Below are 25,235 nucleotides of genomic sequence, written 5' to 3' on the forward strand. Positions count from 1 at the left end.
ATCACCATTACTGTGGAACTGGTGGGCGGTTAGAAAATTTTACTACTAACAGAGATACAAAAGTGGGTGGTAAGTATAAAAAGGTTGACTACCCCTGATCTAAAGCAAATAGATTCCCCCCAATATTTCTAGATTTTTAATATAGAAGTGGATATATTGAGTGTTTTATCCAAAGTGAGTGTGCCTAGAGTTTAAACACAGAGAAAATCCTTGGCTGTGTGAGGGTAAGATTTGTGATTTACCACGAGGTTCGCCTTGTCCTCTCACTTAGCCCCAAAGGCATCCCTTCTCTCACAGTGACGCACTCACACGTAATCACAATGTGTAGAGGCATCTGAGATGGCAGTTTCTGAGGTGCTTGGAGGGAAACGGGCAGTTCAATCACCCCTTTTTTATTGAATTGGTAAATTTTGGATTTGGGAGTGGGAGAGAATGGGTTCAAATTCTAGTTCTTTTATTCAGGAGCAATACAACATTGGCATAAAAGTGAACTCTATCTCAAACACTTTATTTTACAAAGTTGGTTAATAGTTCTTATATGCCAAGATGACCATGAAGGTTTAACAAGGTGGCGGGCTCCACACAGAAAATGCCCATTAATTGGTGGATATTATTACTATAATGACCACTGCTATTAGTTTTATCCTTTTTTAATATCTATCACCTGCCTTTATTGTGGGACCTGCATACCCAAATGCAAGGTTTTTTTTTTATCACCATTGAATCCATCTATTCAATTATTGTGCCAATAACTTCTAGACAATGAAGAGATGGATATAGGCACAGAGTATCTACCATCAAGGAGCTTATAGTTTAGTGAAGAGAAACAAAATTTCAGATTGTAGCAAGTGCTATGAAGGAAATAAAAAGGGGAATGAGAGGGAGAGAGAGAGAGAGAGAGAGACCACAGTTAAGGGTCTAATCTGAATGAAGTGTCCAGAGGACTTTTTTCAAGGGTAGCATCTGGGATGAGATCTGAAAGATAAGGAGTTGAGGGAAGAACATTCAAGAGAAAGGGAAGGGCAGATGAAAGGCCTTGGGGTAGGAATCCATCTGATACATTTGAAGGACGGAAAGAGGATCCGTGGGGATAGAGCAGAGAAGGGAGGAAAGAAAGCAGAGCCAGACAAAGCAAGTGGAGGTCACATCATGGTGGTGAGCTTAACCTTTTTTTTTCACGTGCAATTAAAAAGCAGTAGAAGGCTTTTTAGCATGTGTGTAAAAAAATCTAATATTAATGACATCAAACTAAAAATATTTTGCATCACAAAGGGAACCATCAACAAAACAAGAAGGCAACCTACTGCATGGGAGAAGTTATTTGCAACTGATATATCTGATAAGGGACTGATATCCAAAACATATAAAGAACTTATACAGCTCAACATCAGAACACACACACACAAACACAAAATTTGATTTAAAAAATGGACATGATAATTGTAGTATATTGAGCTCCGTAGAGATAGAGCTGGGGCAAGTGCACACCGGATGGCACTAGGCGACTCTTTGCTCGCTGAGGAAAAGTGATTAAAGATGGGCAAAGGGGATCCTAAGAAGCTAAGAGGAAAAATGTCATCATATGCTTTCTTTGTGCAAACTGCTGGGAGGAGCACAAGAAGCACCCAGATGCTTCAGTCAACTTCTCAGAGTTTTCTAAGAGGTGCTCAGAGAGGTAGAAGATTATGTCTGCTAAAGAGAAAGGAAAGTCTGAAGACATGGCAAAGGCAGACAAGGCCCCTTATGAAAGAAAAGTGGAAACTTATGTCCCCTCTAAAGGGGAAAGAAAAAAGGAGTTCAAGGATTCCAGTATACCCAAAAGGCCTCCTTTGGCCTTTTTCTTGTTTTGTTCTGAGTATTGCCCCAAAATCAAAGGAGAGCATCCCAGCCTGTCCATTGGTGATGCTGCAAAGAAGTGGCTGCAGGTGACAAGCAGCCTTATGAGAAGAAGGCTGCTAAGCTGAAGGAGAAATACAGAAAGGATATGGCTGCATACCAAGCCAAAGGAAAACCTGATGTGGCAAAAAAAAAGGGGGTGGTGGGGGATGAGGGAGGTGTCAAGACTGAGAAAAGCAAGAAAAAGAAGGAAGGGGTAGAAGACGAGGAAGATGAAGAGGAGGAGGAAGATGAATAAGTTGGTTCTAGCAGGTTTTTTTTTCTTGTCTATATAATATAACCCCCCCCCCCCCCTGGACACAACTCACCCCTTTTAAAGAAATAAATTGAAATGTAAGGCTGTGTAAGATTTATTTGTAAACTGTACAGTATCTTTTTTTGTATAGTTAACACACTACCGAATGTGTGTTCGGATAGCCCTGTCCTGGTGGTATTTTCAATAGGCACCAACCTTGCCGGTATGGGGGGGGGGGGGTTGTAAATGGCATGGCTTTTTAAAGCAGGTTCTTGCTGGTGCACAGCACAGATTAGCTACATATGGGGATGGTAGTTTCTTCATTTTCAGTTGTCTCTGCTGCAGCTTATATGAAATAATTGTTCTGTTAGCCGAATACCACTCTGTAATTGCAAATAAAAAGTTGCAAGTGGCTTTTTTTGACATTCTGAATGCTTCTAAGTAAATAAATTGTTTTATTAAACACAAACAAAAAAATTGGACATGATATACAACTAAAATCAAACAACACAAGTGGAACAATGAGTTGATGCTTCTCTCTCTCTCTTTTTCCCTTCCCTCTCCTTCCTCTCTCTCTCAATCAATGGAAAAATATTTTTAAAAAGGATATGAATATCCAGTTCTCCAACAAGGGCACAGCGATGGCTGACAGATACATGAAAAGAAGTTCAGTATCACTAATCATCTGGGAAATGCAAATCAAAACCACAACTAGATGGCACCTCACACCTGCCAGAATAGTTATTATCAATAAATAAATAACACGTATTGGTGAAGATGTGGAGAAAAGGGGACCTTTTTGTACTGTTGGTGGGAATGTAAGTTGTTGTAGCCACTATGGAAAGAAGCATGGAGTTACCTCAAAATATTAAAAATGAAATTACTGTATAGCCCCGTGATTCTGCTTCTGGACATTTATCCAAAGAAACCCAAAACACTAATTAGAAAAGACATATGCACCCCTATGTTCATTACAACATTATTTACAATATCCAAGATACAGAAAGCAACCTAAGATAAGTAAATGGATAAAGAAGTGGTACATATATACAACGGAATATTACTCAGGCACAAAAAATAATGAAATTTTACTATTTGTGGCAAAATAGATGGAGCTACAGGGTATTATGCTCAGTGAGAGACAGAGAAAAAATATCATATGATTTCACTTATATGTGGAATCTAAAACAAAATACATGACCAAACAAAATGAACAAACAGAAATAAACTCATAGATACAGAGAACAAATTGATGATAGCCAGATGGGAGGAGGGTTGGGGGAAAGGGATTCAGAAATGCAAATTGCCAGTTATAGAAACAGTCATGGGGATGTAAACTATGACATATAAAATCTAGTCTATCGTATTATAATAATTATGTTTGGTGTCAGATGGGTACTCACGTATTGCGGTGATCACTTCATAAGAGATCTAAGTATCTGCTCACTATGTTCTACAGTTGAACCCAATATAATGGGGTATGTCAAGTACAAGTAAAAAGTACATTTAAAAAGAAAATTATTAAATGGGGAACAAAAACGAGCAAAAAAACCCTGTTCCCTTAAACATTATAAAAGCCCAGCTCCGTCCGCCCGTGCTTTTCTCTGCTGAGGCATTTTCCCCATCACCCCTTCATTCCTTGCTGAGCTCTTAACCATCCTTCTCCCAGGCCCAGCTCAGGCGGCTCTGGATGGCCTATCTTGTCCCGTCACGCATGATTTCTCTGTGGTCCCAGTACATGTGCACACACCTCTCTCACACAGCACTCAGAACACTTCCTGTGCTCAGGATGTCTGTATTTCTTGCAAGACTGAATTTCTTGGGGTAGCAGAACAGGGTTATAGCTTATTCATCTGTAAATTTCTTGTACTTAGAGAAATGCTACTACAGAGAAGGCGCTGAATGTGTGCTTGAGTTTTGCATTATCCAGATAGAGCTGCTAAGTCTTTTTCTAAGAAGATTGAGAATAAATCAAATTTGAAATTGGAAGTAGCCAGGTGGGGCACACGGCCCTCATTGACGGGGCTGAGGTCCCCTTTGCTGCAGGCTGCACCTGCGGGCTCCGGGCATTCGAGAGCTCCTCTATCAGCTTAGTCTTTGCTGCTCGTGGTGACATGGTGACACGGACACGGGTACAGCTCCATCCAGACTGATCTTCAAGTAACCAGAGATGCAATTTCTGATGCAAACTAAGCCAGAAAAAGCAAAGGTGCATTCCTTCCACTCTTCCCCACAGTGCTGGGGATCCATCTTTTGGCCAGCTGGAAGCGATAGGGCGGATGGACGGGGACTCATTTTTGAGAAATATCACATTTGATACCATCTCAGCCCAAAAGGACAGGAGCCATGGCTGAACTCATTTTCCAGTTCCTGCCGCTGGGACCAACGCGAGCCCTGTCCCTAGTCCAGGGGTCCCCAAACTTTTTACACAGGGGGCCAGTTCACTGTCCCTCAGACCGTTGGAGGGCCAGACTATAAAAAAAAACTATGAACAAATCCCTATGCACACTGCACATATCTTATTTTAAAGTAAAAAAGCAAAACAGGAACAAATACAATATTTAAAATAAAGAACAAGTAAATTTAAATCAACAAACTGACCAGTATTTCAATGGGAACTATGGGCCTGCTTTTGGCTAATTAGATGGTCATTTTCCGGTTCCATATTTGTCACTGCTAGCCGTAACAAGTGATATGACGCACTTCCGGAGCCCTGACACATGCGTTCTGCATCACCGGAAGTAGTACTGTATGTGAGCAACGCTCTCACTGACCACCAATGAAAGAAGTGCCCCTTCTGGAAGTGCGGCCAGGGCCAGACAAATGGCCTCAGGGGGCCACATGTGGCCTGCGGGCCGTAGTTTGGGGACCCCTGCCCTAGTCCATCTTCCAGTAGCGTCTCTCTCTCTCCTTTTGCCTCTTGATCCCATCACCTCTGCCTTCACCTTAAGGAATGTATTTTTTTGCTGCTTCTTTTTTTCCCCCTACTGCAATAAATTGTTGAATTGCAGAACACTTTCTCAGTCTTATGCTTCGAGACAGAAAACTGGATGAAGAAGAAATGCCTGGCCTCCCCATGCACTCGCCTGTCCCAGCCCTCCCATTGTCATCGTTGTCACCCTGTCACGCTCCCTCACCTCCCCAAGCAGACCTCGCTCGGGACTCCCCCGAGCCTCCAGGAAGAACCAGTTTGCTGTGAGAGTGTTTGCTATGAAGCTGGCTGCAGTCTAATAGTCCTGCCCAGTAGAGGGGTTCAAATAATTTAACAACCGGGTCTCTGCCCTAATGACCATTTTAAGTATAAAAAAAGATATACCAAAAGATAGTCGATTATTTCATGCATTTGATACTTAAATAAGGACAATAAAAGAGATACATAAAACTAGATTATACAAAAGGGTTTTAAAATATTAATGAAAAAATATTAAACCTGACAAAAAAACTTATTTAAGATATTTCCTTATTGCTTCTTGATCGACGTCTTCACTTGCAATTTTTTTTTCAACCAATGGACGGAATGAACATTACTACGGGCGCTTAGAATATGCTGTTGTGCAGATGAATGTTAAAAAGGTATAAGGAATGTAAATTTGTGATTTCCACATTGGGCAGCTGCCCAGGTGCCCACCTGAGAGAGAACCCTGATTATAAGTGCCATTTTAACAACCGGTTCACCAAACTCAACAAAAAATTAGGTATCAGTTCTATTGAACTGGTGCAAACCGGCTGAATCCCATCACTGGTCTCGCTTGGAAAAGAAATTAGCTCATTTCTTCTATTTTAGCTAACACTTCTCTGAAGTCCACCATGTGGACTCAGGCACTACCTGGATCCTCTCCCTCCCTTGGTAGTCAAGGCAGGAGATGCAGGCAGGACAAGATACTCAGAGAAAGTAGAGCATATGTATGGTACATCTGACTGAAGACAGTCCCTTGTCGGACATTCACAGCTCACCTCGTTTCCTGTAACCAGGTTCAGACTCCTGACCAGTGATCCCACGTAAACCTGTGCTTCAGTTATGGGGTCCAGTTCCCTTGATTTCATCGCCAGGCTTTGCCAAATACACTCTCTCTGCCTGAAAAATCTTTCCTCCAAGAAACTCCATCTTAACTCACTGTTAAGATTTACTTTGCAGGCACCCTCTTTACTAATCCCTCCCGGATCACCCCATCTATCTCTCCAGTAATGGTCCACAGTGCTTAGTTGGGAATGATCCGTCTCAGTGTCAACCTCTGGAGTTGAAACCCTGACTAGCTGTGTGATCTTAAATGATGTCTTTCAGCAAACCCACTACATCTTTACCACTCTGCTCCTATATCTTACTTAACCCAAGAAGCAGTAAATGTTTGAGCTACCCCTACATAGAAATGAAATAGGTAGGTGCTTACATAGTAGGATTTGAGACTATCATATCTGAAAAACTTTTCTTATATGGCCTTTGGTTAAAACTTTAATGATGCCCTGGCTGGTTGGCTCAGCGGTAGAGCGTCGGCCTAGCGTGCGGAGGACCGGGGTTCGATTCCCGGCCAGGGCACACAGGAGAAGCGCCCATTTGCTTCTCCACCCCTCCGCCGCGCTTTCCCTCTCTGTCTCTCTCTTCCCCTCCCGCAGCCAAGGCTCCATTGGAGCAGAGATGGCCCGGGCGCTGGGGATGGCTCTGTGGCCTCTGCCCCAGGCGCTAGAGTGGCTCTGGTCGCAACATGGCGACGCCCAGGATGGGCAGAGCATCGCCCCCTGGTGGGCAGAGCGTCGCCCCTGGTGGGCGTGCTGGGTGGATCCCGGTCAGGCGCATGCGGGAGTCTGTCTGACTGTCTCTCCCTGTTTCCAGCTTCAAAAAAAAAAAAAAAAAAAAAAAACTTTAATGATAAAAAACTGACATTATAATAACATTCTTAGATTCATCACCTCATAGATTTTGGAATCCTAGAATGTCAACTTTGTAAAGCTCCTTTGAGGATTAGCTAATTTAATACTGTTTTGTTTTGTTTTTAGTTGAAATTGCTTTTCAGAGAGTTAAATGAGTTGGCAAAGACCATATAAGCATTTAAAAATTTCTTTATCAATATTATTTTTCAGTGACATAATTCTAATTATCCAGAAGGCAAATGAGGCTTATGTTGATGTTGATTTCATTGTCTCTAGGTAAATTGGTTGTGTATAAGTGTATAAGATACAGTTTCTTCAGTTACTAAGAATAGAAATCTATTCTGTTTAACTTAGGCAAAAGGAAATGCATTTGAAGGATATTGGGCACTGACAGAACTCATAGGAGATGGGGAAAGACTGGATTTGAGAGTGAGCGAGAAGCGAAGAGCTTCGGCACCAGGGAGGGGGAGCCACAGAAGTGGCCTCTGAGTGGGACAGTCTGGTCGGGGCGTGAAGGAACACAGTCTTTCATTGTTTCCTCTCTACTCAAGATACAGATCCCATGAAGGTCCTGTCTGATTAGCCCAGAGTAGGGTTCTGTGCTCTGGCATGGGACAGCAAGGCCTTTCATTGTGACTCCAGTAAGCTAACACCCCCTGGGGAAGGAGTCATTTAAGCAGAGAAGGTAGTTTGCACGTAGGAAGAGGAAAGAGAAGCGGAGCAGTCACAGTGTACCAATGCCCACTGCAACAAGAGCCTGCCAAGTGAAGGGTCATGCTAACGCCGTGGAGCACAGCTGTATGTCGGCAGTTCTACATGAATTTTCTTAGTAGGGGCTTTGAACAAATCTGCAAGGAAAATAATATTATTCTCATTTTTAAAAAAAATCAAACATTGAAGGTAAAAGAGGATAAGGCAATTTCCTGGCAAACCTGGGACCCCAAGCTAGAGCTGTTTGCCTCCAAATCTGAATGGTCATTAATGCAAGTAAAAGGACTAATGAAACTCCCGGCACCTAGCAGGTGTCTGTCCTGGAGAAGCAGGAGCTGCAGGGGCCATGACCGGCACTTGTTTCCCCTTTGCCTGCAACTCTCTTCCTTGGGAATCCAATGGGCTCACCACATCACTGCATTTAGATGTGACCTCAACAGAAGGGCCTGTCAACCTTGCAGGACAAACCTATTGTACCTCCTTCACTCTATTCCCGTAGTCTGTCTTTTTTACTTTGTAACATTTATCCCTGCCTGACATATATATGCGTTTGCCTATTTGTTCTCTCCCAGAGAAACAGAAACATTGTTATGCATACTCATTTATCCCCAGCATCAAGAACCGTACTGGATAAATAATTGTTAGATGAACGAACAACGCAAATAAACCCGGAAAAGCTGTTCTCAGCTCCCCCGCTGGCCATCTGTGTGGTTCTGGCCCGGTCATTTCCTTCTCTAGACTCTGGTTATAAAAGGAAAAGTTTGAACCAGATCAAAGCCCACCGTTCTTTACCCTGTTTTCTGTTTGTGTAGTTTGCTTATAGTATGCTTCTCTGCTTGCCTTCTTTTGAAGAAAGCACTTTTGAAAAGAACTAATAAAATATTTGAAAGACAGTGGACTAGATGATCCCTGAACCCCCCCCCCCCTTCTCTCTATAAAAGTGTGGAGTGTGTCCGTTGTAAAGAGTTTATAGAGCTCCCAGACAGATTACAAAGAAAATCTCTCAAAGATTTTCTTATTGGAAGAAAATAAAAAGGGTTTCACTTCCTATACTTCTGGTCCCCAAATTTCAGGAAGCTGGTAGGTAGGAGACTTGAAAAGTTTAGCCATTCTTTTCAATTACTAAAAGCTCTTTATTGAATCCATTGTATTCTTTTGATCAATGTAATAACCCTGAAAAGTGGGACGTTGTGAAATAGTGAGTTCAGTTTCTAAGATGAACAATTCCCCTGATGTGTGAACGCTCGTTCACGTCATTTTTAACTGTGAGGATAAGTGGTGTAGAAGGGATCTGTGCTGCTCCCAGGCCGGTGACAGGCACTGGGGAGTTGACTCGGACACTGTCTTTCCTGTGATGAAGACCAAAATGTCAGAGCCGACTCCTGTCAATGAGCGTTTTAACCTGTTACTTTGTGAGGGGATAACCTAATGAGCGTAGCCGATGACCCCGTAGTAGCCGATGGCCTTTGAGTACAAGGGGGTCACTTGAGAATATACTTAAAATCACTGGATTTTAAGGCCACTAGTGAGTGGCCCTTCACTTCTTTTAGGGTCAGTCTTTACTCCACACGTGACCGACAAGTTATTGTGTGATCTGGCTCCTACCTTCCTTTTCAACCTCATCTTTTACTATTCCCTTCTTCTCTCATTTACTCACTCATTCATTCATTAACATTATTTATGTAGCTATGGCTGCGTCCCAGATTTGAGTTAGCCACTATGGCTTTATAATGCGCAAATAGAGGCATGGCCTCACTTAAATGGAAAGTGATGTTAAGCTATAATAAAGTATGATGCATGTCAACATAGGGCAGCACAGGGGTCATAGAGGGGCACGAGAGGGCACACCAGGGTAGGTGGAAGGAGGAGTTCCCAGAGGACGTGAGCCCAAAGATAAGTAACTCTAGAGATAGTGGGCTAGACATAGGAGACACTTGTCAGCAGGCTCCTGTGATCTGACAACCCAGTTTACCTGTAGACTTCATCTAGGCCATGTGGGGAGCTCGGTCCAGTCCTGCCAACGATGGGTAAGAGGCGCTGGCGTGAAGATAAAATTTCCTCCAGATCTCAGTATTTTTCCCCCAGAATCACAACTAAGTCCTGACCTGACTCTCTCTTCTATCCGGGTTGATGGACAGTGGATTTGCCTTTATCTCTGGCTCCGATGTCAGTCTCCAGTCCCGACCTCCCACTTGTTCTGACCCTGATAACCTGATGCTTCTTGCTAAGCTCTGCCCTCTGGGGGGTCTTGCGGCTGCCGTACTACCTACTGCGGCAGTTCTGCTGGCGCCACGGAGGGAGACAGCCCCCGACCCCGTGTTAGATCTTCCCAGGACTGTGCCTGCCTCGTTCAGTCAGGGCGTTGCCTCCGCAGCTCTAGGCCCACACCTCACGGCCTGCCTCTCTTTACGCAGCCACAGGTCTTCACGACGTTATCACTTATGTGGAGCACTGGCCTGACCTGGCTTCCACATCCACTGTCTAGGGACTGACATCCTAGGGGATAGCCCTCAAGATGCCCATTCTGCTCTCCAGGGGTCTATGCCAGTCTTTCCTTCCAGGCAGGGTAGACCTGACCTCTGAGTCCCTTTGCCATGGTACAAAAGGCTCATTTCCATGAGACCTGACCTGGTATGGGCATCATCTCTGTCAAATAATCCTGCCCTCCTCCTCACCGGCTCTGATCACATCCTCATCCGCTTGCGTCTTCCTGCCCTGGAGGAGAGCTGAGAATTACTTGCTTTCCAGCCCCTCGACTCTCTTGTTTTTCTCCGTGGTGGTCTGCTCCCATAGCTGCTGACTCAGTGGCTCCAGCATCACCATCTCTCATCTCCTGTCATTCTGAGCTTGGAAACCTAGTTTAGGACCAGATCGTTTTTCACTCTGCATTTTGGCTGAGCTCCCTGTGTCTGGCAACCTGGGATTTAGGCCATTTCCTTGGATTCCAGGCCATTTGGATCTACTTTCATGATCTATTCCTTAGTCTCTCCCATGGGGGTCTCGGTTTATTTCACTTAATGAATGAGCAGGTGCTCCCTGTGCTAGAAGTTGGTAGTGACAGGGAGGGTGGGGAAGAGATGACAGCCACACGATGCTCCGGATCAGAGGTCCCCAAACTTTTTACACAGGGGGCCAGTTCACTGTCCCTCAGACCGTTGGAGGGCCACCACATACAGTGCTCCTCTCACTGACCACCAATGAAAGAGGTGCCCCTTCCGGGAGTGCAGCGGGGGGCCGGATAAATGGCCTCAGGGGGCCACATGCGGCCCGCGGGCGTAGTTTGGGGACGCTTGCTCCAGATGGTCCTTTTCCCTCAAACTTGGCCAGGCCTAGCTTTTAGTACCCCGTTCAGGGAGTGCAGGGGACAGTCCATAACCACTCTGTCCTGGCACGCCATTAGGATGAGAGCCCCCTGTCTTGTGAACTAGGCAAGCTCTACATTTACAGTCCGGGAGACCTCACAGTGGCTCCTCACATGCTGGGGCTGAGTGTCTGCCTTTTCAGGCTCTTTGACCTGAAAAAATCTGCTGTGACGGTGGTGGAAGGAGAAGCTGGGAGACTCCAGAAACAAACCAGGGCGCTACAGGCTGGGGGAGAGGGGAGAAGGAGAGCCTTTGTCTGGGTGGTTAACGCCTTTACCTTTTCCCTGAGAGAAGCACTATGTGAAGCTCCTACAAAATCTAACGCAGAGAACAGCCTAGAAACTCCAGGACAGGTCCCTCTCTTGCCCCTGGGGACCTACTAGCCAGCAGTGGCTTTAGAAGGTCTTGTTTCGAGCAGGCCACTGACAATCAGCCTTCTTACCTCTCTGTCACTATCTCATCACCTGCATATATCCACTCCATTCACGCCACAAACACCTACTATGAGTCTGCCATGTGTGGGGACTGTATCAGATGCTAGGTTATTCATTGGTGAACAAAAAGAAGACATTGTCCCTACCTACCTAGAAATGTAAACTGTAAGTAAACAAGCACAGATACATATATAATTGTAAATTGAGGTAGTGCTTCGAGGGAAAGGACCTTGTTGTTCCAAGGGAGAAAAACAGAGTCTAATTTAAGTGGTGACAGGAAAAATAACATGAGCTAACACAGAAACGAAGGTTAGAAGTCAACAAGGCAAGAGAGGGACTTAGTGTGGAAAACAGAATGAAAAGAAGAAAAAAATATTCATAATTCCAGAGATAGACTATGAACTTGGTTCATCTGAGGAAATAAAAAAGTCGTGTGAAGAGTTTGGATTTGATTTTAGCATAATTGGGAATTGTGGGAGAGTTTAAATTTAGAAAGTGACATGATCCAATTAAGGTCTGAAAAGGCCATGTGGCAAGAGGACGGGCGGAGGGAAGAATGAGAGAGAAGGAAGCTGTGTGGGGTGGGGGATGTTTCAGCAAACAAGCAAAAATGTGGAGGTAGAGACAAGTAGACAGACTGGAGATAACTTTTCAAGACAGACTTTAAATAGAATTGAAAGACCATAGTGAGATGGAGCATGTAAAAATTTCGGTAAATGGCATCAGGTCAAAAAATAACACGATTGACTTGTCTCTTTCACGTAGCCAACCCATCAGCAAACCCTATAGTCTTTACCTGAAAAATCGATTCCAAATTCCACAGCTTCTTACCGCCTCCATAGCTTTTTCCCTAATCCAACCTCATTATTTCTTGCCTGGACCACTGAAATAGCTACCCAAGTGGCAGAGGTGGATTAAGGTCGGTTGAGGCCCCGGGGGGGGGGGGGCAGAAGAAAATATTGGGCCCCTTAAAAAAGAGAGAGAGAGAAAAAAAAAAAGGAGAGAGAGAGAGAGAGACAGGGAAAATAAAAATACATGTTAACCATATTTTTAAATAGATAAAAAATATTATGTACTATTAATGTTAAAATTGCACATACGAAACCATACTTGGCATCATTAGAAAAAGGGTGAAGTTGGGGTTTTGCAGGAACCTTCAGGAGTCGGGGCCAAAGCGGTCTCCTTGCTATCACTCTTCTCCTCACCGCAGACTGTTTCCCTACTCAGGGGTTCCTTTTAAAATATGAATAAAATCTCCTCATCATTCTCAGTATCCCTACCCTACCCTACAATGGCTTCTCATACAGAACTCGTACCCAGGCCAGCAGGCCCCCCTCATCCTGGGGCTTCTCTCCCTTTCTAATTCATTTTCTATAGGTCGCTACCTAATTTACGCCTGTTCAGTCCCACCGACCTTCCTGCGGTTCCTGGAGACACAGGAAGCTTGTTCCTGTCCTTGGACCCGTGTGCTTGCTGTTCCCCCTGGGCCACTATTTTCTTCGATACATACACACATATATACGGGCTGTTTCCTCCGTCATTCAGTTTCTCCCCTCCACTACTCTCTGTCCCCTCACCTTGCCTTATTTGTATTCATTACACTCGTCATTACCTTACACTACATTATATATCAATTTGTTTGTTTATCTCTCTTTCTCACTAGAATTTAATTTTCATGACATTACTTTTTTTTTTCTTTTTCTTTTTTTTACTTCTGCTTCCCCAACATCTAGAAGAGTGTCAACATAGGAAGAAACTGTCAGGCAATATTTACTGAATGAAAAAAAAAAGAAGGAAAGGTGAAAAAGTGGAAGACATCAAGGTTGATGGGTGGGGTTGTTGGGGCTATTTACGGACTTGGGAGCGTTTTTCAGAAGCCAGATTTGGGGAAGGTCGGGCAATTCATTTTAATCAGGTTGAATTTGAGGTAACTTTGAGACATTCCAGAGGAGCAATCAGGTAGGCATATAGATGGGACCACATAATTTATCATCCCAATTGGAAGTGAACAGGGAAACTAAAAATAAAATTTTGTGTATTTTTTGATATATTCATGTATTGACCAAGAGTTTTTCTGTTATATCAGACTTATAATATATGTATCCAAGTTCATTAAAGCAATTTTTTTGAAAAATATTTATTTTCTAAAACTAGTGCAGTTATTTTTGGCATACTTTCACATGCTTTACTCAGTTTCTTGATTGAAAGTATATTTATCTAATACTAGATAGATCATTGGGATTTTATGAAGAATAGTTTTTTCTAATATGGTTTTATTATTTTTAGTTTTTGATTACATTGCTTTCAGTCTTCTTCAGAATTGCACTTTATGATTAAAATTGAAATTGTCTACACATGCAACTGTTTCTTTTTTTTTGTAAATTATAATGTTCTTTAGTAAAAGCCACTATTTCTATACCTCTGCTGAGGTACCCGGTAAACTTGCTATAAATTCTCCTAACTACAATACGGTCACAGTTATAAGCTGTTTAGTATTGAAATATATAAACATTTTATTTAATATTTAATTATATTTAGTAAAATATATAAACATTTTAGTCCAGATATTTTTATAGTTACTCTCGTTTACTCCCTTCAGAGACATTTTCTTGGCTACCATTTTTTAATATAAAACAACTTTTGTTAAATAAGGTATTTCTTTGTGAGTCTTTTAAACTTTCATTAAATACAGATCCACAAAATGGTAGGCCTCCTAAATTTTATTACACTCTGGTACAGTATTAAAATAGGAGCTTCATCAAAATCCTCCTGCATTGCTGTGTCCTGAGGCCTGGCCGCTGGATTTCAGAATTCAGCCTTGCACTCTGGTGTGCTTCCGTCACTCAGTGTGGGCGGTGCCGCCCTTGCTTTTGTAGAGAGAAATGTCCTGTCTTCTGGTTGGTAAGTTTTATTTTCAATAATTACAATCTGATATAAGCTTTTTTTTTTATTATTCATTTTTTTAGAGAGGAGAGGGAGAGACAGAGAGAAAGAGAGAGAGAGGAGAGACAGAGAGAGAGAAGGGGGGGAGGAGCTGGAAGCATCAACTCCCATATGTGCCTTGACCAGGCAAGCCCAGGGTTTTGAAACGGTGACCTCAGCATTTCCAGGTCAACACTTTATCCACTGCGCCACCACAGGTCAGGCCTGATATAAGCTTTAAAAGCTGAAATACTTTGGTGTTTTATTTGTTGAATTTATGATTAAAGATTTGTAATTGATTTGGAACAAAATACAACCAAAATTTTATTTATATTTAGAGGTCTCATTATCAAAGTTTAGGGGTCTCATTAACAACAACAACAAAAAAAGCAAAATCAATGTTGATTAACGAAGCAGTTTATTAAAGTCTCAAAATCACTAAAATCAAACATTGATGGCAGACAGTAAAGAAAACAAACGTGGTCTACCTTTCTGAACCTTAAAAAACATTTTTTTTTGCATGTGGTTTAGTGTCAACTTTATAAAAATTTTTATAGTTCTCTTTGTGTACATTTTGAAAAGCAGGGTTTCTGTTTTAAAGGTAGAAAATAAAAGTTTCTTTGGATGAAGTTATAATTTATATGGGCACCTCAAATCGATTTAAAATAAATTCCTAGGCCCTAGCCCATTAGCTCAGTGGTAGAGCATCGGCCCTGGGATGTGGAAGTCCCAGGTTCAATTCCCAGCCAGGGCACACAGGAAAAGCGCCCATCTGCTTCTCCACCCCTCCCCCTCTCCTTTCTCTCTGTCTCTCTCTTCCCCTCCTGCAGCCAAGGCTCCATTAGAGCAAAGTTGGCCCGGGCACTGAGGATGGCTCTATGGCCTCTGCCTCAGGTGCTAGAATGTCTCCGGTTGCAACGGAGCAACACCCCAGATGGGGAGCATCGCCCCCTAGTCGGCTTGCCGGGTGGATCCTGGTAGGGCGCATGCAGGAGTCTGTCTCTCTGTCTTCCCACTTCTCACTTCAGAAAAATACAAAAAATAAATTTTATACTTCATTGGTTTGTTGATTTAACAAGTATATTTCTTTTATCAAAATTTATTCATATTACCATAACAAAAATAAGTAATTTTAACATGATTATTGAAACATTTTTTTAACTGAATTATTAGCATTATTACCACAAAGGAAGTATTTTATCTTCAACCGAATGAGTTTCCAAAAGCTTGGCTATGAGTCCGTGAATTGGGTGAAAGTAACTGAATTACATTGGAATTAAGTTAAATTATTTTCTGTTTGAAACATCTGATGGCACAGATATAAAACTGCTGGTTTCAGTTCTGCTAATACAGAAAAAACAACGACCATTAACAGCTACAACTTTATATGTAAGAAGAGTTGGAATTTAAAATGATTGGAAATGTATTACAAGAAGAGTCATGTACTCTAACAAGTGACATTACACATCACTCTGAAGTGTGGCTTGTCACTTAGAGCAGATGACTGTTCTTCTAAAATATTTCCATCATTTTTCTACCGTGCTTCTGCTTTTACATGTGTAAGTTATAGTCCTTGGGCATAAGGTTTCTTAAAATAACTTAAATCAAGTAGATGCTGATGTTTATTTAGCAGATTTGTGTCTGCTGGTTTTTATGTGGTCACGTTATCATACACTCCCTTCAGTGGATCATAAATACTGAGAAACATTTTATAGAAGTTACATGTTCATCACTGAAGTTCATGAGAAATAGAAACTTAGTACTTGAGTTTCCTAAAACATGCACTTTTGTATTTGAGATAATTGCTGGTTTATTGCAATATTTTTTTTTTTTTTTTTTTTTTTTTACAGAGACAGAGAGTGAGTCAGAGAGAGGGATAGACAGGGACAGACAGACAGGAACGGAGAGAAATGAGAAGCATCAATCATTAGTTTTTCATTGCGCGTTACAACACCTTAGTTGTTCATTGATTGCTTTCTCATATGTGCCTTGACCATGGGCCTTCAGCAGACCGAGTAACCCCTTTCTGGAGCCAGTGACCTTGGGTTCAAGCTGGTGGGCTTTTGCTCAAACCAGATGAGCCCGCGCTCAAGCTGGCGACCTCGGGGTCTTGAACCTGGGTCCTCTGCATCCCAGTCCGACGCTCTATCCACTGCGCCATCGCCTGGTCAGGCTGCAATATTTTTTTTATAAAATGTAACCAAAAATAAAATAAGTAATTTTAGATTTACACTATATGATAAATATGCCAAGAGCAATCAGACTCCTCTCTATAAGCAGGACTGCTCAGTCTCTATTTCTCAAACGTATTTCCCATTCACCTAACCAATAGTTTCCCGCATTTCCTATCCATCCCAACTAGTGGACTAAAAGCTCCATGGCCCTGGCGAGCTGCTGCCCAGGCTGCTGCGGTGTGGGCTGGTACAGTGGGCTCCCGGGGGGGGGGGGGAGCAGCACCTTTGAATACTTCTCCCACCACCATGCGGGACCTGCAGGAGTTAACTGCCTTTTTGTATCTGGATGAGCACACTTAGTTTTATGAGAAAGTGTATATCTCCTTGACAGGGAGCTGTTGGTTACATTGGGCCCAGAAATGGTCAGGAAGAGAAAACAAGGTTATCATTGGTTTTCTCTCATGACTGTGTATTTAAATGGTTTCTCATCCTTTGTCAGTTTTTCCTTTCTCCCCTGCCCGCCCTGCTCTGCCCAGTTCATATCGTAAGTACACTGAGTGTAAAACCGGAATTCATTGTTCTGAACCAAGAGAAAAGTGTGATGCCAACTATCCGTTACACGGAGCATGGTGATAATCTCAGTGCCATTCCTGAGGATCTATTTTGTGTCTATTTTGTATTAATCTCATCTCTAATCTTCAAAACAAATCCATGTGCTAGCTATCATTTTCATTTTACAGATGTAGAAACCCAGACTCAAGGCTACATGACAAATAAGTAATGGAAGTGGTTAGAGAGAGCCCACGGCCACGTTCTGTCTACCCTGCAGTGACTACTTTTCTAAAAGGCATCCAGAGCTGGAACTGAACTCCGATCTCTCTGTTCAATCAAAATTCAGCTCTGCCTGCTTTACTTAGTCTTTCAGTCAAAATATTTACTGAGTGCCTTCAGTACACTAGGTTCCATCTATGCAAGGCGACTGCAAGGGCATTCCAGTCCAGTGACTTCACAGCTGGAAACTTGATTATTATTCCACACAGGATGCAGCGACCAGGTAACTTGGATGCAAAATTTCAGTGCAAACCTGAACCACTGCAGCTAAAGGCTGCCGCCCCACCCAAAAGCACCAGCATGCTGATACTGCCCCATGAACCGTTCTGCAGCCCGGCAAATGATGGTTTTGAAGGCACATTTCTTTTCACGTAAGAGGGACACATTTTAATGACCACACGTTACACAGAGGCACCAAAGGGAAAGAGTCCTGTCCCGGGACTACACTTGGACTGTCACCCAGCTCCTAGTTCTTGTCCAGTGTTTTCTTCTCACAGCGTCTTAGGAATCCGGACTGGAGAAGACAGTACGTGACTTAGTCTGTCCTTGTGCTGGGAGCCTGTCCCTGGAGTTGCCGGCTGCGTTATTAGCATTCTGCCAGCAGCCACACGTAGGTAGGAATATTGTTGCTGTTCATGACCAGAGGGAATAATCAGCCTCAGCTATTCCCCGGCTCTAAACCAGCCAAAGTAATTGGGTTTAATTTTAATTTTTTTAATGGCCTGAAATTAATAGAAGCAGCTGCTGCCACAGTGTGTAGGTGTCCTTCTCCAGGAGGCAGAGAGCAACAACAACAACAAGATCCTACACAGAGACTCGGAAAAATAAACAATAGCGTGTGCAGGACAAAAAGGTTAATTCAGAAATAAAGCAGTGTCTTTCCGTGATCAGAAACTGCCTGGCAGTACGTGGCACCGTCTCTCTCCTCCCGCCCAGTGCCCGTCACCCCTGATAAGATGGTAATCTGATTAGACGCCCGCCTGCCCGCCCGGTGTAAAAATGTGTTGCCTGTATCTGAGAACTCCCTCTGCTCTCTCCCCCTCCCCATGACTCACCACGAGATTAGCTGTGACAAAGTGAGGAGAAAGATAAGAATAGATATGCTAGTGACAGAAGCCCTATCATAATTGTTCGGGGAAGATAGCATTGGAATTAGGAGCAGATTCTATTTGCCTGGGGAGGGAAGCTTTATAATGTGGACATCCATGTCAGGTGTCTAGCTGTGCCTGATGCCAGGGAAGAAAGGGAGGCGGCCCCTGCCTCAAACCCCATGATGAGCTGGGTTGTTCCAGCCCAATATAGACTATGGGCCACGTACTGATGTGGATGACAAACCAGAGACTCAGCTGCCCTCAGGAAGGGAAGAGGAATCGAAACCTCACCCCAATTTCAAATATACCTGTGGAGCCGGAAGCCAGTTTGCTTCCCAGCCTGGGTAGACGAAGTAGGAGAACCAAGAGCCTGTTTCTGCGATTGCAGCTGAAGGGATTTCAGGTAGCACAGCCTTGGTATGGTAGGAAGAATAAGTGTTTCTTAGTCAGAACGTGGTGTACCTCATGCAGGTAGCACATCCTCGGTGTACCAGAGCCACTTAATATATGTCTCTCCCTATGGAGGTGTCTGAGTGACTGTGCTTTGCATACCTCCTTTAGGACTTACAGTCTGAAAAGACTGGTTCTTTGTTATGTCCCTTTTGGCAATTTGAAGGGAAAGTTTGTGTCTACTGTCAAAGAAGACTCTGGGGTTTGAATGCATTTATCCATATCCTTATTTTCTGCTTGATTGGGGAGGAAATTAGGATTCCTGTCTTTTAGGAGTCCTGAGGAGGGCTGGGGAATGATGTTGTTTTAGAGAGACTTGCATACACCTTTAGGTCCTGGGCTTCTCCTTTTCCTCTGGGCTCAGGTAACCTCCGAAACGATGCATTGGGGATTTGACTGACATTTTGGAGAGAAGGCAGAGAGGATGGCAAATGGGAAGGAATCGTTCATTCATTAAGTCATAAATTCACTCATTCATTCAACAAACACGCTTTGAGCTCCTCTTCAGGGTCAAGCACCATGCTAAGTGCTATTGATTTTGAGATGAATCGGAAATACAGCCATGCCTGCAATTAGTATTTAGAGCAATTAGTTCATCCTGGAGTTACTGACAAAAACTTCAAAGAGGAAATGAGCTGGGCCTTGCTTCTCTACGTAGGAATTCACTATGCAGAAAAGTATGGGAAAGGCAATTAAAGACAGCCAGACCAACATTTAAAAATGCAGGGAGCTTTCTGAGATGATAATGTATTCAGGGAATGACTCTCAGCTTCACATGATGAGCGTACAATCTATATATGTTGGTTGATGTGGCTGAAATTATTTATTCTAGTTTGTTATCTCTTAAATGTCACTCATAACTTTTAAATCTCACTCAAAAATATATTAATTTATCCAATCTATAATTATTTTTGAGTACTTCCTTTCTGCAAGACTCTGTCTAAATCCTGCAGAAACAAAGATGAACAATAAAATATATGGACCGTGTTTTCAAGGAGGGCTCAATCTGATGGTGGAGAATGGCATGTAGTCATGTTGTTATAATAGAAAGGCATGTATACTATGATTGTGAATGCGTTGAGTATGTGCATGCATGTGTGTATGTGTGTGCTCACCCACATGTGCACACACACACAGCTGAAGCTGAGGATGTGAGTGATGGGTCTCCTTCACCTGTGCGGATGTCCTCGTCAGTCCTCAGGATGGACCCAAGATGATGGCTTCTTCCAAGAGCTGGGTCAGCCTTTAGTCACTGAGCTCTGAGAGCACACAGGTTTTGGATACTTCTTGAAGTTCTGGCAGGATCAGGTATCATAGACTCTTATTTTTCTGGAGTCTTCTGTGGTGTCATACATTCTTGACCCTACCCTGCCTTCATTTTTATGAATGGGATAATAGGAATAACTTCAGGGAATTGCTGTGAGAATTAAAGGAGTAATACATTATAAAATGCTTAGGCCCTGGCCGGTTGGCTCAGTGGTAGAGTGTCGGTTTGGCGTGCGGGGGACCCGGGTTCGATTCCCGGCCAGGGCACACAGGAGAAGCGCCCATTTGCTTCTCCACCCCCCCCCTTCCTCTCTGTCTCTCTCTTCCCCTCCCGCAGCCAAGGCTCCATTGGAGCAAAGATGGCCCGGGCGCTGGGGATGGCTCCTTGGCTTCTGCCCCAGGCGCTAGAGTGGCTCTGGTTGCAGCAGAGCGACGCCCCGGAGGGGCAGAGCATCGCCCCCTGGTGGGCAGAGCGTAGCCCCTGGTGGGCGTGCCGGGTGGATCCCAGTCGGGCGCATGCGGGAGTCTGTCTGACTGTCTCTCCCTGTTTCCAGTTTCAGAAAAATACAAAAATAAATAAATAAATAAATAAATAAATAAAAATAAAATGCTTAGAATTGCCTGGCACATGATCAATGATATACTGTATACGTATTAGAAATTAGTATTGTAATAATTATTAACATTATTGTTTTATTGTTCCCACTGGTATCTCATACTATCTGTGTTAAATGGAATCAGAAGGCTGCCCTAGCCTAATACCAAGTACAGGAACTTTCCTTATGGGATCCCTTTAAGCTTCCCACACTGTACGGCCCTGTAATGTGGACCTTTCTGCTTTCCCTTCAGCAGAATGTTAAAGAGTCTTTATGCTGAGCTAAAACTCGCCTCCCTATGATGCCTACCATTTATCTTCTTTTCTTTTTATCATTGCTTTTTAAAATAAGCAAGTATTATTTGACACTTCTCTGTACTATTTCTAGTGAGAGAAGGAAAAGGTGACACTGTTCCTGTCTTCAAGAATCCTCCGCCTGACCTGTGGTGGCACAGTGGATAAAGCATCAACCTGGAAACACTGAGGTTGCCGGTTCAAAACCCTGGCTTGGGCCCCGGCCGGTTGGCTCAGCGGTAGAGCGTCGGCCTGGTGTGCGGGGGATCCGGGTTCGATTCCCGGCCAGGGCACATAGGAGAAGCACCCATTTGCTTCTCCACCCCCAACCCGTCCTTCCTCTCTGTCTCTCTCTTCCCCTCCCGCAGCCAAGGCTCCATTGGAGCAAAGATGGCCCGGGCACTGGGGGTGGCTCTTTGGCCTCTGCCCCAGGCGCTAGAGTGGCTCTGGTCGCGGCAGAGCGACCCCCCGGAGGGGCAGAGCATCGCCCCCTGGTGGGCAGAGCGTCGCCCCTGGTGGGCGTGCCAGGTGGATCGGGCGCATGCGGGAGTCTGTCTGACTGTCTCTCCCCGTTTCCAGCTTCAGAAAAAAAAAACAACAAAAAAACAAAACACCTGGCTTGCCTGGTCAAGGTACATATGGGAGTTGATGCTTCCTGCTCCTCCCCCTTATCTTTCTCTCTCTCTCTATCTCCCCCCCTCCTCTCTAAAATGAATAAATTTTTAAAAATTTAAAAAAAAAGAATCCTCCTACCTTTTCTTTGAAGAAATTCTCATTTACTTTTGTTACCCATTATTAAGAAGCAAACCAGGTGATAAAACATTTTTGAATATCATATGTCAAAGTACAGAAAAATTAATGGAAGATGAATAGTCAGAGAAGGCTTCCAAGGAGGTCTGGCAAAGGATAGGCATTTATTTATACATTCTTTTGTTTATTATTTAATTAGTTCATTGTAAAAAAAAAAAAAATTTAAACCTTTATTGATAATCCATGGTATGCTACATCTGTGAGTCAGTTTACCAAGTAGTGGGGATGGCACGGGAGGCAGTCCTAGAGGAGGAAATACCAAATATGACGGCACAGAGGTACTGCAGGTACGACACAAAATTGTGTCAGGGACTTGTAAGTTTCTCATATAAATAAAATCCCTGGCTGATGATGCTGGAATTACAGGCTGATCTTGAGCAGTGCTGTGAGCCAAACTAAAATGCGAGGAAACGGAGTTGTTTAGAAAGTTTTTAGGGAGAGTACCGTGAAATCAGATATTTCTGGAAGCAGAAGGTAAGGCTGTGAGGTGGGTGGTAAGGGAGAAAGGTCGGTGGCAAGATACTGTCGGGACTCTGGACGCAGACTGTAGGGTCACACTAGCCCTTGTCTGATGCAGACCCTGCTGCTTCCTAGCTTAGAGACCTCATGGGATTTTTACCTCTCTGAGCTTTGATTTTCTCATCTGTGTAAAAGAGATATTAATAACCCATAGAGTTATTGGGATGATTAAATGATAATGCCTATCAAACATTTAACACCATGCCTGAGACATGGTGAAAACAACAGTGAGCAAAACAAGAAGAAAACTGGGAGTGCATCCCTAATGAGACGTGGCTCCCACATCCCATCCTCTTTTCTTTTATTCTCTGTGTTACTTGGAAGTCCTCACAAATTTGTCCTGCTGAGCCTTTCTCAAATAGATTTTTGTTTGTATCCATAGCAGAGTCTGAAAAATCTAAGCCCCAAGCAGCATCTCAGCTTCCTTGAATGATTACCCCAGGGCCCATTACCTTCACTCTGTCTGCAAATCGGGTTAGGCATCCGACCGGCTCAGGAGAGGAGCTGGGACAGCTGCAGGCATTCAATGAATTCTCCTGATAGCACGTAATCAAATTTGGTGGAGAGGCAAGGCTCTCAGAGTCAAGTTGCTAAACTTGGTTGGAATAGGAGAGAACTGGGGTGATTGGATTTAAAGCATGGGCCCTGATCGGATATATCAGTAAATGAAGAGTTGAAAACATCAGCATCATTACCTGAGGGACCTGTGGCTGTAGGAATCACTTGCCTATGAAGACATGTTCACCTGTGGTCAGACTCAGACCTCTGAGTCAGGACCTGAAGTGACTATTACAGACCATTGGCTGGGGATCTCCAGGCCACTCTCCCTGGCATGCACATTGAATGCAAATCCGGAACCCTGGGCCTGGCTTCCTCCAGCAGCCTCGCGGCCCTGCGCCTGCAGTCACACCACCAGCGCAGACCGTTGCCTACTCTCTCTACCTCCACTCCGCGCCCTGGCCAGTGCGCTCTCTGCTCTTCATTTCCCACTCTTTTCTTTCCACTTTCCATTTTTTCCTTTGATACAGCTCTATGGTTAATAATCTCACTTGGATCCTCAATTTTTTTTGTCCCCTGATTCCTTTACCTCTTGTCTTAACCAAACTCTGCTTAATGAAATTTGCTGAACAAAACAAAGAACTAAGGTCTGATTGTTCCGGAGGTTAATACTTCCTCTCTTGCCTCCCAGGAGCGGTTTCTTCTCTGACACATCACGTACGGAAGAATCAAGAGGGACAACTTTCTTCTTCACTCCCCATGTACCTTCCAGGCTACTATTTCTCTCTCTCATCACTGGCATCTCCAAATTTTCAATATAGAAAGGGTTTTTTTTGTTCGTCTGTTTGTTTTTTTTCAGAGACAGAGTCAGAGACAGGGATAGTTAGGGACAGACAGGAACAGAGAGAGATGAGAAGCATCAATCATCAGTTTTTCATTGCAACAGCTTAGTTGTTCATTGGTTGCTTTCTCATATGTGCCTTGACAGTGGGGCTACAGCAGACTGAGTAACCCCTTGCTCGAGCCAGCGACCTTGGGTCCACGCTGGTGAGCTTTTTGCTCAAACCAGATGAGCCCACGTTCAAGCTGGCGACCTCGGGGTCTCGAACCTGGGTCCTCCACGTCCCAGTTTGACGCTCTATCCACTGCGCCACTGTCAGGCTCAATATAGGAAGGTTTGGGGTAGCAATCTGGTTAGAAAGGAGGCATGCCTAGGGAGGTCATCTCAAAGTTATCTTTCTATTACAAGAAGACTTGTTACTTGCATGCTTATTCCTCCTGGCTTTGGGAGTAGGAAACAAATGGATTCCATGGGTGGGCCTACCACCCCAGACAGCCTTTGATACTACCACTTTTCTATGTGAAAAGCTGTGTTCCTGATGCTGTTCACACCACATCTTGTCCTTCTCGGCACTTTCAGGTTCTGACCTGTGACCTCAGGGCAATGTTTAAATTTTCTAACATGGTTTATATAGTCACTTTCCAATCTGGCTTCTGCTTTCCTCTTCAGACACATTTTTCATGATTTCTTTCTTACTCTTCCTGTGGTAGCCACAATCAGTTTTTTTGCCGTCGTAACATTTTACTAGTCTCCTCTTGCCTCCTGCCCTTTGACACACCCACAGCTGGAATCCCAGGAACCCGCAATTTATCAGGAGGGACCACGGAGAAGTGTTACAGGTACTGAACTTGGACCCAGATAGAGACATAATTGAATCCCAGCTTTGACCACATCTACAAAGCGGAATAGCAATCTCCCCCTGGACAGAATAGCTGTGAGGATTAAATCAGGTGTGGAACAAGCCCTGGAAACAACCCCTGCTCGGTATCTCCTGTCTATTCCTTCCTTTCTCTTTTCCCTCAGTCCTCTCTTCCTTTACTTTTGTCTTTTTCCCGTCTCTTCATTCTACTTATTGTTTGAATGGATTCATAGCATCCGGGGCTACAGAAAAGCAGCACGAGCCAGTCTGTGTACAACATCAGTGTCATGTGACCTCTGCTCGCCCACAGGAAGCCCCCAGTCTCACCTCCCACCCTGCCTGTTTATACAGTTTCAGAAAGACACCAGGGAGAAACCAGGTTCTGAAATAAACTAAGGGTGTGTCATAAAGCTCTTGGAGCTCTTAACACATTTTCTGAGGCTGCCCTACCCGGGCCAGCACCATTCTTGCTTTCCGCCACTTCCTCTCAGTTACCCTCCTCTATGCTCTCCTCCACGTGTTTCTGCGCCCCTCGGCTTAGCTGAATGCCAGGCCATTACAGGTGAACCCTACGTCCCCCA

At 43.8% G+C, this 25,235-nt stretch overlaps 1 protein-coding gene and 1 pseudogene across 1 annotated transcript in view; both read left to right on the forward strand.

Moving 5' to 3' along the window:
- Positions 1–25,235, forward strand: part of AGBL4 (AGBL carboxypeptidase 4) — a 1,318,466-nt gene that overhangs the window by 783,164 nt on the left and 510,067 nt on the right. The window lies entirely within an intron of this gene.
- Positions 1,537–2,134, forward strand: LOC136329063 (high mobility group protein B1 pseudogene; annotated as a pseudogene).

Source organism: Saccopteryx bilineata, chromosome 3 (assembly GCF_036850765.1).
Source record: "Saccopteryx bilineata isolate mSacBil1 chromosome 3, mSacBil1_pri_phased_curated, whole genome shotgun sequence".
Taxonomy (NCBI): domain Eukaryota; kingdom Metazoa; phylum Chordata; class Mammalia; order Chiroptera; family Emballonuridae; genus Saccopteryx; species Saccopteryx bilineata.